This window comes from Oryzias latipes, chromosome 9, assembly GCF_002234675.1.
Source record: "Oryzias latipes chromosome 9, ASM223467v1".
Classification (NCBI taxonomy): Eukaryota; Metazoa; Chordata; class Actinopteri; order Beloniformes; family Adrianichthyidae; genus Oryzias; species Oryzias latipes.
Genome location: NC_019867.2, coordinates 13,237,737 through 13,249,740, shown reverse-complemented (window position 1 = coordinate 13,249,740; position 12,004 = coordinate 13,237,737).

The window sequence follows — 12,004 nt, the reverse complement described above, 5'->3', positions numbered from 1 at the left end:
TTAATTACTCCCAAGCATTTTATAAAGAACAAAGCAAATAGAAAATCGAGGTCAGTTTTTGTGTTGTCTTTCCACAAACTGCAGGTTTGACTCTTCAGAACCAGTCAAAGATGTGAAACCAGTTAAGAGGTTAAAGTGCTGAACATGAAGGCAGCAGTATCAGCCTCATGGGACCGTACAGATGGTGAATCGGCCTGTCACAATAGGCACAATCAATGATTGCATGCATTAACGTAACGGACAAAAACAGGAGCATCCCCCCATGGTGTCTCTGGGTCCTAAAGTCCGCCTAATCAGAGGAGGAAACATAAAGTCTGACCATAACAGTCTGTCACCTGACTCACTGATGATGCAGCTGATGTTGAGAAGTAGTTTTGTTCAAGTTACTTCCTAACTGTAATTTATTACACATTTTTGTTAATTTTACAATATTACTCTTTTATTGCAATGTTTTACAATGTCCTTGTGACTTTTAAGTTACTTTATTTATAAGTAAAATTGCAGAATTTGAGACCCAATGAAAATTGTGTTTATGGTGTTTTTAACATGTTCTTGTTGAACTTTTCTCATGATGGAGGATATATATATATAAAATAATTTAACATTAAAATTGCATTTCTGAGTATTTCTTAATTCAAATTGCTGTGAATCAGGAGCAGATGAAAAATGTTTTTTAGAAAAAGCTTTTTTCTGATGCAGCGAGTGAAATGGGTGGGCCAAATCTCGCTGCTCCACTCATTTTTGATGCATTGATTTGCAGATAAATAGATAAATTAATGTCTTCATTTTTGTCATCTGAGCTGGCATCTGGCTCAAAACTGTATGACAGCTTTAATATTGCTTCTAATGACTGTTGACCAAAACTAAATAAAAGTTTTACTTTTGTAATACTGTGTATCTAAGTATGTTTTCTTCAGTTCAGTTTCTGCTCTGCTCTTCATCTTCACAAAATGTATCCATTTCCGATCACCACACCTGTTTGTCCTGAGTAATTTCCACACATTTGAGTCCAGGGTTTCAGCTCATCCTTGTTACCTTTTAGAGCTATTTTTGTAGCAAGCTAATAAATAATTTAAAAATTCAGTTATGTTACATTTGAGATTAGGTTTTCTGTCAGTTTTGTGCCAGGACTTGTCCAGGATGTACCCCGCCTTTGCCCGACAGTAGGCAGGTTAGGCTCTGGCAGCCCGGTGACCCGGAAAGAGACAAAGTGGGTTAAGAAAATGGAAGGACGGGTTTCTGCCAAGTTGGTCTCTGGTACAGCACTTAGGTCTTATGTCTCTTACTCTTTTACAAACCTCTGATCATGACAATTAAGCAACATTTAGTACTTCTCCCCTCTGATGTAAGAATAATACGATTTTAGAGATATTAAATTAGTTTAAAATGATTAGTTTTCTTTTTGTGCATTTGAACAGCTGTGCACGGAGTAAGCCTATAGTGTTTCTTGGAGGGATTTTTCTGCATCTAAAGACATTATTTTGATATTCGGTAATGACCTTATTAAAAACGGTGTGCTTTTTTGGAGGGGGAGCTGGCTCTGTATTTTTTGTGCCACTGAGCTCCACGGCTCAGAGACGCACAGCAATGGCCTCCATGCCTTTTCAGTAGTAACATGGAAACAATGGGATCAGCAAGTGTGGGTTGACGGGTTGTGTTTCCATCTTACACCAAATGTTTACTGAAAACACTTCGGACCCTCTGAGAATGAGGTCAGCTCTCTCTTTAATCACCCCTGTGGGCAAAGGCAGTGTCCTGCCAAAAGACCACAGAAGGAGTAGATGGCAGCTATACTCAGCTGAGGAGCAACATTACTGTTTAGCCAAAATACTCTTCTCCAAAGTTCTAACTTGTTTTGATAATTGAGTCTCCAGCTGCATTGCCAAATTTTATTCTTATAAACCTTTTATTAAATACATTTTCTGTGAAATGCACATATATTAGAGGTTTTCAGATGTAATAAACCTTAATGCACGGCTAAACATTTCTGTTTAGCCGTGTATATGACTGAAAGGTCCTATCTGCACCTTTCTTTCCTTCCTTTCTTTTTAAATCTTTTTTTTTTTTTTTTTTTTTCCTTTTCTTTTAAAGTAAATTTTATGTTGATTATTTCTATGATGTATTGTGATTTTAATGCATTTTTCTGTTTTGTGAAGCACCTTGAATTAATTTGTGTACGAATTGTGCTATACAAATAAACTTGCCTTGCCTTGCCTTAATGCAGAGTGAAAAAATGGATGCTAACATTTAAGTAGGGGTAAAATACTTTACATTGCTGACATAAAATCTGCCTTATTTTGCATTTTTACATCATGTAGCTGAAACAATATCATCTGCAAAATGGAAATATATGTGCTCATGAGTTTGAGGAATGGTAATTTAAATGTTTTTGATGACAAAATCTCTGTATTAAATGCTGTGATTCTCTTTAAATAGTTTAGCTTGAATCACTAACAAAATTACTTGATCCAGAAAAAATAAATTATTTAGACTTGTTTTGTAGAAGACGCTTTGCAATCAGTAACAAATCTACAACACTTAAAGGCACATTCTTATAATGGTTATAAAGAAATGTATAACAAATCTCATATTTTTAGGTACAATCTGATGGTTAACACTCAAACGGTTCTACATACCTTTTTTTGACACCTAAAATTAGATTAAATAAACTCAACAAAACCTGTTTTTTACTTTAACACCAACACTGCAGTAAAGCAGAGGAAACCTTTTACAGTTTAGAAGAATTTATGTGGTAAGCCTTTTACAAGCATTTAGAAAAGTTACTCTACTTCCATTCCCTCTGTAAATAAAGAGCACCGTTGTAGGAATGCAGTATTCTTGCATACAGTATGTCAGGAGCTAGTGGCGAAAGACCCAAAATGTGGGAGACAGAAAAAACATTTAATAAACAAACTGGAAACAAGGCAAAACCCATGGAGCAACAAAAAGGTGACCCAACAGAGCAGATGACCTGAAAAACCAGACACTTAAACTCCAGAGTCCTTTCCTTTAGCTATAAATATATCGAAATGCTTTTGACCTCTGAGTGCCTAATGCTAAAAACCTACTAAAATTCCTTTTCAGAGATGAGTGACTGTAAAACGATTTCACATTTACCACTGTGATGGTGCTTTAATGGTAACAGAGAGTAGGAATTGTTTTACAACAGAAAAATGTCCTGTCGTGCCCTTCATTTTTTATGTGATTAATTCATTATGACCTGTATTAATTAACCCTTGTGCTATCTTAGATGACCCCACCCTTACATTGACATGTTCACCCTACCATGACAAAGGTGGATAAAGGTGGAAAGATTTCATGTAATCCATGGACACCAGTGACGATCACAAATCATTGAAGAAAAAAGGTTCAGCGCACTGTCTAGTGGGTCTAGATGACCCCACTCCCAAAGGTTAAGTGTCTAGGATAGCACAAGAGTTACAGGATTCATCTGTTTTTAAACCTAATTTTGCAGTAAAAAGCCTCATTTTAAGGTTTTTTTATTCAAATTCAGGTAACTAAAAGATCAAAATACAACAAAGAAAGTTTCTTCATGCATTGTTTTTTTTACTTTAACAGACTTTCAACTTTTACTTTTACATCATCAAGGGGTATTTTTTAAATCTCAAACGATTGAAAACTAAATAAAAGAAAACATCAGGTCTGGAGTGCTCTGATTTGACACATAAAAAAAAAGACAGACATTCTTCTGAGCAATTCAAAAAATTTTGACCTCAAGCTTCTTATTTATACATTGATACATATACTGTATCCACTGTTTATCACAACAGCAAATGAAGACACGAGTGACTTCATAGTTACTTTTAGCCTGTTTGGGGATTTTGATCATTTTGAACACTGGGATGCAGCAGAAAGGGAGAAGAGAATTCAAGGAGAAGAGACATGAGGAGTTAGCGTGAAGGAATTGAACTATTTAGACTATACACTTTGTTTCTTTGAAACAAACTTTTGCTTCATTATCTGGATATCAACAAGCAGTAAGAGGTGAACTTTCCCTCTGAACCGATGCTTTGTTTAACTTCTGATGCTAGAAGAGCAGCAGAACGGGGTGCAACCGCTGTAGCCGTTACCATGACAACGTGTGGCACCACGCATCAAATGGTCCACTTAAAAAACGACTGGAAGCAAAAAATGACAATAATTATTAGTTATCTTCTTCTTTTGGCTTTTTCCATCAGGGGTCGCCACAGTGAATGAGTCGCATGGTAAACTTGGCAATGTTTTACGCCGGATGCCCTTCCTGACGCAACCCTCTCAAAGCAACCGGGCTTGGGACCGGCACAGAAGTAGAGAAGGGAACAGGGAGCAGCCCGGAGTTGAACCCTGGTTTCACGGATTAAAGGCGCTGCAAACCAGCACGAGCTAAACCGGCTCCCTAACAATAATTATTAGTTATAATGATGAATAATTTATTTAAATTTTATTTGTTTCATAAGTGACCATGGTATAAGCGGGATGAGGCCCTTCGAGGTGTGCATAATTACAAAAGCATGGACCTCGCAAAAGTAATAGTCCGATGGGATCAGGTCTCTGTTGTCCATCAATTTCTGTTAACGGACAACTTGTCCCACATTATCTTTCACATAATAGATTAAAATCTAGATTAAAAATGAGTTTAACACAATTTTAAAAAATAACGCATTAACTTAAGCCCCCAGGTATCTGAGATTGCTAAATTGAATGAAAAAAGAAGCACCTCTAAGGTGTGCTTTAACCTAATTAAGAAAATGAAGTTCAATTTGGAGCATTACGTAACCCAATCTGCTAATCATGATGGTGCTGAGCAAACAAAACTTAGCCTTTGTTGCCTCAAAAATACAGAATAATGGGCAATAAATGGGCAAGACATGGAGGGCAATTCGAAATGAAAAAATAGAGAAAAACAGTGAAATGTACAGAGTTAGAGGATGGAATGGAGAGAGGACAGCAATGGAGTAATGTGAGCGTTATCATCAGCTCTCATTCCCAGCATGAAATCTATAATGGGAAAATCAACCTCCCTGACTCCTGTGTAATTGGATTTGCCCCGTCTCGTGCTGAATCAGAGCCCAGTGGGTAGCACAAAGCTTGTTAAGATTGGACAAGCATTGCTGGGCCGGGGGAAAGGTGGGGCAATGGCAGGAGTAACCTTGACAACTTTTCTGAAGTGGAGAGTGAATTATTTAAAAACACTCAACTGGTCATTCATTCATCACAGCCTTTTGACTGAGAGCTTTTCAGACATTAACTATTTCAAATTTCAAACTGAGTGAAAGCTGAGCTTTACTTGCACTTAGGTCATCAGAGAAAAAGGACACCTGCACTACCTTGTAAGGATTGTGTGATCTAACACTGGTTACCAGGTAACAGAAGTAAACAGATTAAAAAACCAACTGAGGTAACAAATACGTACCTAGATAATGGCAGCTTCTTCCGCCCATTTGAACCTGGTTTCAGAGAATTTAGTTCCTGGAGTCATAGGGTATTTCAGGGAATAAACATGCATTTTTGAAGTTGCACATCCTTAAGTTTATTATTTAAAGGAAGCCGCCGTGGTTTATAAATGAGAACGAAGGTATTTTCCATTATGCATTGTTGCACTTATGTTAGTACTAATGTTATTTGTACCCGCAGAGGTGTAAATCAAAAATAAACTCTTAACTCTAAAGCAGTCTTTCACCAGCACTGTTACTAATATGTACAGCGTTCTGTTTTTGTTAGATTTTATCAAAGTCTATTTGGGTAAGTTAGTGTTTTCAGAAACTCCTGTGTATTCAAACTTTGAATTTGATCACAGGGCGCTCAATGATTTTGTCTAAAAAATAAAATTATATACATATATATATATATATATATATATATATATATATATATATATATATATATATATATATATATATATATATATATATATATATCACAAAATACCATCTTATATTATTCTCTCTGTATTCTGTATTGCATAACACATGCACACCATTTAAATGTTAATTTTCTGTATTACCATGTCCTAAAGAGGCAAACTCAGCTTCAGTATGATCAAGAATGATTTCAAAGCAAACATTATTGCATCATTTAGATGCAATAATGAGGAGCGAGGGGTCAATCTACAGGAGTTGACCAATCATACTTTTTATGAACAATCATAAAAGGGCTTTTTCGGGAATCTGTGCTCAGTATTATGTGGCCGTTTTTCCAAAAATTGGCACTCTTTTACTTTACTGTAATTCCTGCTAGAAGTACAGCTAACAAGAAAAAATGACTGCAGAATTAGTGGCAGCTCACAAAAACTACACAGTACAAAAAGAACTACAAAACAGGTGGAGAAAAGCGCCAAGCTGCAGTGGAGACAGGTTGCAGCAAAGCTCCCTTCTCATAGGCTGCAGGGACACATGGAGCTTTTTAAGGCTGCTTCCATCAGCTTGGGTCCAACGGAAGCCACACCCTTTCCAGCACCACACCTGAAAGTAATCAGACACAGACAAACACCCACTTACAAAGATCCACAAAAACAAGGAAGTCCCACTCTGATACAGAAATAAAATACACAAAACACAGAACAAAAAGAGAGCACAAAACAAAATACGGCCACAGCCGTAACACCCCCCTACCCAAGATAAAACTTCTTTCCCAAAGAAGCATTTATCCTAGATGAAGCAACTACACAAAGAAGTAGCTCTCACAGAGCACGCCACACAAACTTAAGACACACCACACAAGCTCAGGATGCGCGCCCCTCAAGACGCACGCCCATCAAACTCAGGACGCGCGCCCCTCGAGGCACGTGCCCCTCCAACTCAGGACGCATAACCCTCAAGGCACGCGCCCATCAAGACTAGTCTCACAAGACTAGCACAATCCACACAAAACTACTCAAAACTATCGTGTTGCACCGAACAGAAGTCAACATAAGTTTGGTTAACAGTTTTCCACTATCTACAGAACTTAGGCAATGTGATTCAAGCACCAACTTCACATATTTGTGGCCAGACCAAAGAAGCCACTCAAAACGCTGATAGAAATTCTTCAGATTCTCCAACTTAAACAAGAGCAATGTGTTTACTCACAAAATTCATGAGCAGTGGACATCCTCTGTGGCAACACCAGCCTGGAGCAATGCAACTGGATCAGTCCCTCCAACGGCTACGGCTGCAGGAACTTCCGCACCTGCCTCCACCCGATTGGGGTCAGTGGCATTGACAACAGCTGCAGCAGCCTCCACTCCTACTGTCGCCTACACCACCTCCAACTGATGTTTCCAGCCAAGGTGTGCTTGAGGGTTGGAGCACTCCCTGCTCAATCAACAACTGCTCCTTCGAAATACTCTTGGTCTCGATAACAGCTCACAGACTTCAAACGCCATGTTATGGCCCACAAAGAAAACCCAAAATTTGCCTCCAAGCACAATCGAATCGGAACAAAACCCACATATATCAAATACCAACACATGAATGTGAATGGTTAACAGATCCCAGACGAGCCCCCAGTTTATGTTATGCCCCTAGACATAAAAAAGGGTATAACAATAACTTTGACCTTTTTATTGTTTCTGGCAACCTGACACTATTTTTTCTGGAGGTCGAATTAACCGGAACTTCATGTGATGAAAAAATAGCGTGACCGGTTTTAAAATCTGTTTTAACATTCCACTTGTAGCTGTTTGGCTTAGAATTTTTTGGACTGTATTCCAGGGGGATGTGGTTACTCTTCATTTTCTTCACCTTTTATTAATGTTCTCCTTTACTCCCTGCGCCACGCCTCACCTCTTGCACTGCGCAGGGCTCTCACTCCCTCTTAGAGCCGTGCGGCACAGGGCTCCCTCTACTCACACACATGGTTTCAGCAGCACATGCACATCTTCATTCTATCACAGAAGTTTCTGTCTTGCGAGGGAATTCGCCAAATTTATTGCGTTCTAATTATTAATTTCCATTGTATTCATTTCCATTACAAGCTGCGTGTGTTCTTAAGTTCGTGACACGTCCGCCCGCCAGAGGATTTTGTGTGTGTGTGTGTGTGTGTGTCGGGGGGGGGTATTACTGTTCTCCTTCACTCTGTAACACCAAAAATGAACTCGCACTGTTAGATTTCGATGAATATCACTACACGTTTTTGTGCAGCGCAATGTTACGTGTCTGTATAAGCAAAGGCGGACCCTCCTGCCCAGAGTTCTTCATAGGTGTCAGGCTCCTGGCTACCAGAAAGGTGACAAAGTGTCTGCAGTCTCGTTTATTACTGGGCAATACATAACATTCTGAGAAGATGTCTATACCAGAGAGCACAGGTGAAACTCGTGTGCACTTTGAGAGCGGTCAACTGTAGAAGAATCAACACGCACCCTCAACACACTTGTGCGTGCTCCTTCCTCCTACACACACAGCGCTGAAACACATACATAGTCATTCTACAACACCTATATACTGTAGTTAGTTCATTAGTAGTAGTAGTAGTTAGTTGTTACTGTTATTTGTTTATAAAGAATCCTGCATTGTAATTTTATTCATTTGCAACGCGGCCACCGGGGAATTTTGTGTGTTTTGGGGGGGGGCTGCGGTTAACCGCGCCACCGAACCCCCTGCTGGTTCATCACTGCGGTGATCAAAAATCCCACACCGTCACAGCTCTACTTCCACCTTACAGTAAGAAGGCTGCGGTTCAAAGTTCAGCTGCTGTCTAGGTTAGGCTCTGACAGTCCCGTGACCCCAAAAGGGATAAAATTGGTTAAGAAAATGGATGGATGAATGACAGTGGAATTTTTTAAAGTGACTTTAAATTGTTCTTATATTGTAAAATAAAACTAATTACAGTTGTGAAGCTTTGACATGATTTCAATGAGGACGCTTTACTTGCTTCCAGAAACTTTGGGCGGATGTTACTTCACTACTTCACCAGCCACTTATTGTCCTGCCTTCATTATGAACCATTGCTAAATTGTCCTCCTTTTCTTTTTCACTGTTAAATTCATGGATGCCGTCCTTTCCCATCCCTCCCATCCAGGCTTTAGTATTTTTAATACTTTTTAGGTCCAAACAGGACAAATTCCTTCAACAAGAGACTCAGGTATCTGAAATCTGGCACATTTTGATTTAAGAAACTACCTTTTGTCTTAAACAGAGAATAACAAAAGAGCCAAGACCTCAGCACAGACTGTGGCTCAAAACAATGGCTTTGTTTACAAATTGTTTGGATGAAAGCAGTGCATGATCAGACTGTAATCTACCCGCCCAAATCAAAGATCAGAAACGGGACTGTGCCAACTGGAAACATGTGTCCAGAGTCTGGAATCTTTTTGTTTTGGTTGTGATGTAATGGAGCTTGGAGAAGAAGAGACAGAGAAGAAAGAGAGAGATAAAGAGGGATGAATGGACGTGCTTTGGATCTAGTTTCTGTCTTGTTAGGTTACACTCAGTAAAGCAGCAGATACCCAGGTGAGCACTGAATAAGATATTGGTCTCTCCACCTCCTGCAGCATGAATGATTAAGCAATTGGCCCAACGCACCTTAACACTAAGATCACAAATATGTGCCTTACATCTTCAGCATCACAGGCTGCATGAAGGAGCTAATGGATTCTGTCTCGACCGTAATCTCCTGACTCCATTTGTTCCCTGATTGTCTTCTTCAAGGAGACACAGGAGAGCGTCTTTATTGATGCGACATCTGTGGAAGGGAGGACAGTCCTTCCCATTTGGATCCATACTACAACTCTGCATTCAGTTGAAAAACCAACCAAGCTTCAAAAATGCAGGTTTGAGATTAAAGTCTTTCTTTTTTGAAAGGTGTGCTTTTTTCATTTTATCAATAGTTCAAACCATTTACCATGGATCTGCTGGGGCCACGTCAGGAATTAATTCATGATTTGTCTTGTGCTGAAAGAGGTTAATCAATGGCTTAACTAACTACGAATGGGATTTGATTTGGGGTAATCGCTTTTGAAAAGGAAGAGAAGAAGTTTCAAAAACAGAACTCTGAAACAGGAAAAAAAACGTTTAAACTGACCCCATTTTTAAGTAAAAGTTTTGTCCTCATTCTTACTCAAGGAGACGGGTCATAGCTCATCGTAATGCATAAAAAATCAGATATTATTTCCAATAAGGTGATAAATTAACTTAATTGTGAGTAATTTCAAAATGGATCTTTGCAGCAGTGGCTTCTTTGTGTTTCTTCCAAATACAGCTCTCAGACAGGTGACCTCATGTTTTCCCTGGATAACACTGACACTGTGCATCAAGAAGAGGGCTCATATCCTAATTAAAAGACAATTGATTGTGCTCTGAGGAGACTACGCAGTCTCACTTGATCTGATGCTCGCTTCAAGGATTTATTAGATTTCTGCTATACCAGAGGCTGGGGGGTCTATGGTTTAATTATAGGTGGAATTACAACTTCATCTATTTGGTTGGAGATGAAAAGCCATAAATAGCCACATTGGTGAGAACTTTTCAAGCATCAGATACCTTTTTTTACTTGAGACTCCTTTGTTCTTCCATGCTAAGAACGCCCATTTAGTGTTCAGCCTTCACAACAGAAACACCTCTGCTTCAAAGTGAAAGAAAAAATCAGCTTGACACTGAAGGTGGCCTGAATAGAAAACTGTGAACCTTTGGATTCAGTCAGAATACTGAAACCATTCTGCATTTTATCACTGCTGAATTCATTAATGCTTGACAGGAGCTCATCCATGTTATTACTTGTAATACTGTATGGCAGACCCCCAAGTCACGCTGTCCTAGCGCATTGTTTTCATATGCAGCCCTGAAAGTAGTTTGTTCCCATGAAGGAAGGGGGTGTCACTGATACCCCACACCAGCACCACCACCATCAGATTGATTCTGACGTCCAAAAAAGGGTCCCTTCAATGATATTGTTCACCTGTCTCATTGGCTTAAAATGGGTGGGTGGGAGCAGGTTGCTATGGGAAGGGGGTCGTGTGAGGGTTATTTGTGGGGACACAGGGTGAGGAGTATTGTTGGGGACAGGGGTGAGTGGACTGGGAGGGGCGCAGTGCTGACAGGTGGAGAGAGAAAAAAATAAAAACACACATATCTGACTGGCCTCCATCTTTCCATGGAGCCTTGCTTGAGTGGAGCCCAAATTACAGAACAGGAGTGCTTAGAACAAACCTCCATTGTTTGCCCTCGGGGCACTAAATGAGTGTCACAGTGAGCAGCGGGGCACAGACCGTTACTGCACTATTTAGTCTGTCCCGTTGTCTCAAGACGGCCCAGTTTCAGGGATTCTCAGATCAGACAAATGCTGTGCTCCTCCTCCCCCGTTTCATTCGCCTTAACCCTTCCTCTGTACAGCTAACCCCTCCCCAACTCCTCACCCCAAAATAGGCCAAATCTCCTCTATTGTGTTTCGACTGCCTAGTGTGAAATTCAGTGTGACGTTAAATGTTTTCTAATGAATAATTACTGAATGGATATGCAGGGGGAATATGTGTAATGGATTGTAGACTGCATTTTAAAGACGTCTTTTTTGTCTCTGCTCCGTGGTATTTACAGGACAAAAACACTTGGCCTTTCTCAGAAGAAATAAGGGCTATAGGCAGAGGACAGAGGCATGGGAGGAGGAGTGGTGGTGGGGGCTTTGTGTCAATTAGATCCAATGGATTATCTTTTTTAAAATGTTTTTACAGAGAGAGTTGAGAATCAAAGGACTTCTGCTTCCAAAGGAGGGAGAGAAAAAAACTCCAACAAAAGCTGTGAAAACCTTTGGTCTGAGTTTTGGTTCTGTGAATGCAAAACAGATTGGTGGAATTTCTTTTCCCCACTATGCCCCTCAAATGCTGGCCAGTTCATTTGCACACCGTGTTGTGTTTGGCTGAAGCATTAGCTCAAGAGAAACATGGGCTGCCAGCCAAGGTCCTTGTGTGTTGTGCAGCAAACATTATCTTCTGTGTTCATTCGCACAATCACAGACATTTGCCTAATAGACATGCAGGACCTCTGGACCTCCTATTTAGTGGGGCTAACAGAAAATGTGTTTTTCTTTTCTCATG